The sequence below is a fragment of the Thalassophryne amazonica genome, chromosome 10, assembly GCF_902500255.1.
Source record: "Thalassophryne amazonica chromosome 10, fThaAma1.1, whole genome shotgun sequence".
Taxonomy (NCBI): Eukaryota; Metazoa; Chordata; class Actinopteri; order Batrachoidiformes; family Batrachoididae; genus Thalassophryne; species Thalassophryne amazonica.
Window position 1 is genome coordinate 73,026,190 of NC_047112.1, and position 7,263 is coordinate 73,033,452.

Here is a 7,263-nt window from a genome sequence, read left to right on the forward strand (position 1 = left end):
GTTGGAGAGGTGTTCTCTTCACGGATGAATCCCGGTTCACACTGTTCAGGGCAGATGGCAGACAGCGTGTGTGGCGTCGTGTGGGTGAGCGGTTTTCTGATGTCAATGTTGTGGATCGAGTGGCCCATGGTGGCGGTGGGGTTATGGTATGGGCAGGCGTCTGTTATGGACGAAGAACACAGGTGCATTTTATTGATGGCATTTTGAATGCACAGAGATACAGTGACGAGATCCTGACGCCCATTGTTGTGCCATACATCCAAGAACATCACCTCATGTTGCAGCAGGATAATGCACGGCCCCATGTTGCAAGGATCTGTACACAATTCTTGGAAGCTGAAAATGTCCCAGTTCTTGCATGGCCGGCATACTCACCGGACATGTCACCCATTGAGCATGTTTGGAATGCTCTGGACCGGTGTATACGACAGCATGTACCAGTTCCTGCCAATATCCAGCAACTTCGCACAGCCATTGAAGAGGAGTGTACCAACATTCCACAGGCCACAATTGACAACCTGATCAACTCTATGCGATGGAGATGTGTTGCACTGCATGAGGCAAATGGTGGTCACACCAGATACTGACTGGTATCCCCCCCCAATAAAACAAAACTGCACCTTTCAGAATGGCCTTTTTTTGTGGGCAGTCTAAGGCACACCTGTGCACTAATCATGGTGTCTAATCAGCATCTTGATATGGCACACCTGTGAGGTGGGATGGATTATCTCAGCAAAGGAGAAGTGCTCACTATTACAGATTTAGACTGGTTTGTGAACAATATTTGAGGGAAATGGTGATATTGTGTATGTGGAAGAAGTTTTAGAGTTCATCTCATACAAAATGGGAGCAAAACCAAAAGTGTTGCGTTTATATTTTTGTTGAGTGTATAATGGCTGAGTGGATCCTTGTCATTTGATTGGTGCTTTGTATGTCACATGACATGGATTAATTCATCCCATTTGTGTTGAATTGCATTTTTAGAGTGTGGCTTGGTTCCAATTAGAGTGCAAATTTGGTTCCATACGTTTGGTACCATTGCACTCTGCACACACACACACACACACACACACACACACACACACACACACACACACACACACACACACACACACGTCCCCATGCAAAAAAAAATCCAGAAATCACAATGTATGATTTTTTTAATAATTTATTTGTATGTTACTGCTGCAAATAAGTATTTGAACACCTGTGAAAATCAATGTTAATATTTTGGCCTTTGTTTGCAATTACAGAGGTCAAACGTTTCCTGCAGTTCTTGACCAAGTTTTCACACACTGACACACATACAGATCTTCTCTAGATCTTTCAGGTTTGGAGTTTCAGCTCCCTCCAAAGATTTTCTATTGAGTTCAGGTCTGGAGACTGGCCAGGCCACTCCAGGACCTTAAAATGCTTCTTACGGAGCCCCTCCTTAGTTGCCCTGGCTGTGTGTTTGGGGTCATTGTCATGCTGGAAGACCCAGCCATGACCCATCTTCAATGCTCTTATTGAGAGAAGGAGATTGTTTGCCAAAATCTCGCAATACATGACCCCATCCATCCTCCCTTCAATACGGTGCAGTCGTCCTGTCCCCTTTGCAGAAGAGCACCCCCAGAGTATGATGTTTCCACCCCCATGCTTCACGGTTGGGATGGTTTTCTTGGGGTTGTTCTCATCCTCTAAACATGGGAAGTGGAGTTGATTCCAAAAAGCTCTATTCTGGTCTCATCTGACCACATAACCTTCTCCCATGCCTCCTCTGGATCATCTAGATGGTCACTGGTGAACTTCAAACAGGCCTGGACATGTGCTGGCTTGAGCAGGGGGACCTTGCTGCCCTGCAGGATTTTAAACCATGACAGCATCATGTGTTACTAATGTAATCTTTGTGACTGTGGTCCCAGCTCTCTTCAGGTCATTGACCAGGTCCTCCTGTGTAGTTCTGAGCTTTCTCAGAATCATCCTTACCCCACAAAGTGAGATCTTGCATGGAATCCCAGACCGAGGGAGATTGACAGTCATCTTGTCAGCTCTCCCCAGTTTCTCTGTGTTCGAAGGTACACACACACACACACACACACACACACACACACACACACACACACACACACACACACACACACACACACACACACACACACACACACACACACGCCACTTGGCTTTTAAGATACAGATGATTTACCACCCTCTGCTGCAATGGCGCGTGAGTCCAGAATGTAATCATCAACGCCCAGTGTTCAGTGTTGTTATACAAATAACGAATGTTTCTTAATTCAATGATATGAATATTTCATGAGGTGAAAGCTGGAACATACCATTCAACGAGGTGAAGCTGAGTTGAATGGTATGTTCCAGCTTTCACCGAATAAAATATTTGTTCCATTGAAAGAATGTAAAAACATTTATTATTTTATTAATTTATAAACAACAGAAAAGGGACTTGCATTTTGGTGTTCCACTTCTGCTAAAGTCCAGATTGTAATGTGTAGTCCAGTGATGCTGTGCACTGACTTCGGACTTGCATAAAAAAAGACTTTGTGTAGTTCCTCAGTCCAGACAAAAATCACATCAGCGTTTCTTCTGAACAGGTCTTCATGCATACAGATGGCTTACAGCGGAGTGGGTTTTGTGTGTATGTTACAAGAATTAGCAGCGTCAGTTACGTATATTTACTCAAGTATAATATTACAGGTGACAACTGGTACATTCAGTCATTGTCCATGCCTGTTTACTCCAGTCAAGAACTTATCCCAGTGACCCAGTAAGAGTTGGGTACAGCCTGGACAAGACATGCCAGTCTATCACGGGGCTACTCTCTCACACATACACACATACACCCCCCCCCCCCCCCCCCCCCCCACACACACACACACACACGGTCAATTTAAAATTTCCAACTCAACTAACCTGCGGGAGGAACCCAGAGCACTGGGAGAGAACCCACACAAACACAAGGAGAACGCACAAACTCCACAAATGACCAAGTGGCAAGTGATCCCATGATTTTCTTGCTGTGAGGAAACAGTGCTAACCACTGAGTCACTGTGCAGCTGTACAACCGCACTTGAAAAAAGGACACAGAAGCAGCTGAAAATTAAAGGATAAAGCTGAAACAGTTGAGACCAAGTTTTAAAAGACTGTGACTGTGCCTCATTTCATTCATATTGAACATAAAACAGCAAATATAAATCAGTGGCAATTTAAATGTGAGAGAAAAACCCAAACCATCCCCAATATAATGCTGTTTTCACACACTTTCTGCCAACTGAGAAGTTGTCACACACTGCAAACACCCACTTAGGAAGTGCTCAGAGAAAAGCCCCGTCTGGACACAGCAGAACTCTGGTCAGTTATTGCAAGCGCAAGGATGGACTCACATGCCATTCTAACTCATTGCTTAATTTATTACCACCCTTGAAATGTCAGCTACATATTTTATAGATACTACCCAATCTAAAGCCCGTGGATCCCCACGTGCAACGGGCTATTATATAGTAACTTCCTGGCACCTATTTTACTCATCCTCTCATTTGTTGGCCTAGCAGCAGTGATGATGTCACTGCTGCCAGCCTGTATAAATCCAAGATGTCATATTATCCAAGCAAACCTAAAAAGTGATTAGTCGACTGTTCCTTATTAATATGGTTAATCGAGCCCTAAACTTAACCCAAACAATAACCAAAACACAAATGTACATTTTTAAGCATTTTCAGTCAAACGCTTGTTGCACATGCACAGGAATATTCATGAAATGTGTTTGAAAAAAAAACACATTTCAAACACAAAGTTTGAAAAAAAAATGAAAGTTTTTGTATCATATCATACAAAACGTGCCGTTAGAATATGTTGCACAGAGAAATACACCACATGGCCAAAATGTCATAGCTGATATTCCCTCATAATGAAAGCAATACTCCACATATTCATCTCCCTGTAATGATCCTGTCTGTGTCTGCCCTTATCCTCTGTCTCCCCCGTGTGACTGTTTCTGGTGTTTATTATTTTGGTTTCCCTGTGGGTTTTCATTTTTCATTTTATTTTTCACCTGCTACATTCTAGTGCAGGGGTATTCAGCTCCTTCCAGAAAGGCTCGAGAGGGTGTAGGTTTTCTTTTTGTTTTCACCAATTAACTGATTCCTTCTGCTTAATGTCATGTTAATCAATGAAATCACCTGGTGGAGTGGGTGGTTGCAAAGTAAACCTGCACCCATTCGACCCTTTCTGGAATGAGTTGAATACCCCTGTTCTAGTATCTATCGTGAGTTTAGTTTTATATTCTTTGCAGTTCTGTTCCTTCCTGTGTGTTGTTGTTTATAAAAAATTCCCCTGTATCCATTCACCTACTTGTTTGCTTTGTGTTTATGTATTTATTAACTCCCAGTGTCTTTGTCCCACTTCCTGTTTTATTTTGACATCTCTGTTTCTATTGTGTGCATTTGTGGCTTTCTTTCTGTAGCTCTTCCCCAGATGCATCTCATCCCTCTCACTGCCCTCACCTGTCTCCCATTTGTAATCAACTCCCAGTGTATTTATACCCCTGTGTTCCTCTTGTGCGTTGCTTGGATGATAGTGCTTTGTTGCCTATTTCTGTCCAGTCCTTCTAGTGTTTCCTTGTGTCTGACCTCTCGTTGCTGAACTTTATTTCCCTAGTATTTGTTTTTTGCTTTTGCTTGCTGTCTTTGGACACGTTTGACAGTTGATTGCTTCTCATATTTTTGGATCTCTTTCTGCCTTACTGACAATCCTCCTGACAATCCCCTCAAAGACATTGTTGCCATTTTTTGGACTGATTTCCTTTGTACTGCCCTTTGACCTCTTGCCAAGTGAGTTATTAAAGACTGTGTTTTCCACTTTTCTGTGTGTCCTCTGCATTGGGGTCTAAACCATCCACCACACGTGACACTCCTAAGTAACCCCTCGTTTGCCAAAGGACCTTCAGATGATTGGTTGATAGTTAGTGTTCAAGTCTCACAACCATACAGTAAGACAGGAAGCACTATAATGCACGAGATTTGGACCTTTCTTCTTATGCAGAGATATTGACATGACCATCCGCCACTGTCCAACAATCTCATAACTCCATAAGTTCATGCCAGGTGTTTCTCAATCTAAAAGTAATAATTTTAAGTATAGAGCACTTTTAAAAATGTCCTAGTGCTGAACAACCTTTTGAATTACAAATCAACATGCACAAAGAGCAAATTAAAATATTCACATCAATAACAGTATCACAAAACTACATGAAATAGAACCAGTAGCTAATTATATGTTATAGAAAAAAAGGTGAGTTTTGAGTTTGGATGAACAGATTAAATAGAATCAGACTGTTTAATGGCCATTCCACAACATAGGAACACGGAAATCCAAGGATCCTGCCGACTTCTTCATCATCACTGACTCACAGAGTAAACCTGCATCTGGAGACGTTAAGGCATGTGATGCTACATGAGGCTAAACAAATTCAGTGACATACGCAGATGCACACCCATTCACTATTTTATGTCATCAACAAAACCTTAAAGTCTGCTCTCAGAATCACAAGAAGCCAAAACACGAGTGATGTGACATTAGTAGTCAGAACTTTCACCTCCATATTCTGACGCATCAGGAGTTAAACTGAAAAAATGTTTTTGGTGCCAGTGATACTGGTGTAACTAAAAGTGTCTGGAATCATCACATAATCATCCATGAAAAATGTGACGTCACTGTCTGTCCTGTGATGTTGACTGTCTTCAAATCCAAATCCTTCTGGCTTCCACAGTACATGATATTGTTTTGTGCACCCCCCAACTTTTATTTGTTCCTGTTCTGACAATCAATTTTCAATCTCTTCACCTGGTCCCCAAGTGTTTGGCACAGCTGCTGGCATCCAAAGAATGTCCAACACTGTGATTTGCCAGCTGGTACTGCATACCTCCGTTTGGTCTGACAAGGTTTTGGGAAAAGTTGCTGCATATGTGTCGCTCAGTAGTCCTGTGAAATGTCTAATAAGCAGAATTAGATGGGACCAATAATCCGCTCGGCGCTGGAAAGCTTCAGCCTGAAGGTTGTGCCTGGAAGCTTCAGAACAGACTGTGCTTCAAATGCAACTGCAGCTTGATCAGATTTTCTTCCCTTTGCAGGTCATGTACTGTGATGAATCAATTTGTTCATGTTTTGCCTTTCTTTTATGAAATGGATTGCTTTCAAAAGGACTGGATGCCTTTTCTTTGCATACATATCTTAAAAGTAAGCCCCTTCAGCTGCTCCCTTGTTTGCACTCGGGGTTGCGACACCAAATCCAAGGGAGGTGGATCTGCATGTTGAATTGGCACAAGTTTTATGCCAGATGCCCTTCCTGACACAACTCCACATTACATGGAGAAATATGGCAGGGGTGGGATTTGAACCAGGAACCTACTGCACTAAAACCAAGTGCACTAATCACTTGGCCACCACCCATTTGCATACATATCTTACTTCCAGATATATATATATTTTTTTTGCATCAATGTTTAATTTTTTTTTTCTGTTGTAAATCATGAAATGTTTGTTAAGTCTGGAACCTTTACAAATTATTTCAGATGAAAGTTTAAACAGTTGCTTAGTTGAGTACATGCATTTCTGATGATGGAAAAAGGAGAGCAGGTAGCTCAGTGGATCAGGAGCTGGTCAGGCCAATACATAGACCTGGGTTTGAATCCTCATGCTACCTGTCTGTGGTATTAGATAAGACACTTAATCTGCATTGGCTCAGTCCACCCAGCAGTAAAAATGGGTACCTGCCTTTGCTGGGGATGTAAATGTGAGACATCGTTGTAAAGTGCTTTGAGTATTTTCTCAATCAAAATGCACAACGTAAATGCAGCCCTTCTAGTGATGAAAGCACTCATCTGTCCACAGGGATAAGATTGGAATGTGTAATACACCTAAAATAAACTGCAATACTTAATCTAAATCATCACTTACCATTAAAACTTTGAAAGGTGGCATTGCTTAAATCAGTATTGAAACAAAAATTGTATGAATCTTGCAGAATTGGGGTCCTATCATCCCCCCAAGTGCACAGCACCCACATCATCTGGTGACCTCAGAATTACACACACACACACACACACACACACACACACACACACACACACACACACACACACACACACACACACACACACACACACACACACACACACTCATCTTCAACTGCTTAGTCCAATTAAGGGTAGTGGGGGGCTAGAGCCTATCCCAGCAGTCATAGAGCGTGAGGTGAGGTACACCCAGGAC

At 42.3% G+C, this 7,263-nt stretch overlaps 1 long non-coding RNA gene across 1 annotated transcript; it reads left to right on the forward strand.

Moving 5' to 3' along the window:
* The first annotated feature begins 848 nt into the window (after window positions 1–848).
* On the forward strand, window positions 849–6,818 carry LOC117518987. Its single transcript, XR_004563131.1, has 3 exons — window positions 849–863; window positions 5,904–5,906; window positions 6,740–6,818. It is a non-coding gene; the product is annotated as an uncharacterized LOC117518987 (long non-coding RNA).
* The last annotated feature ends 445 nt before the right edge of the window (window positions 6,819–7,263 follow it).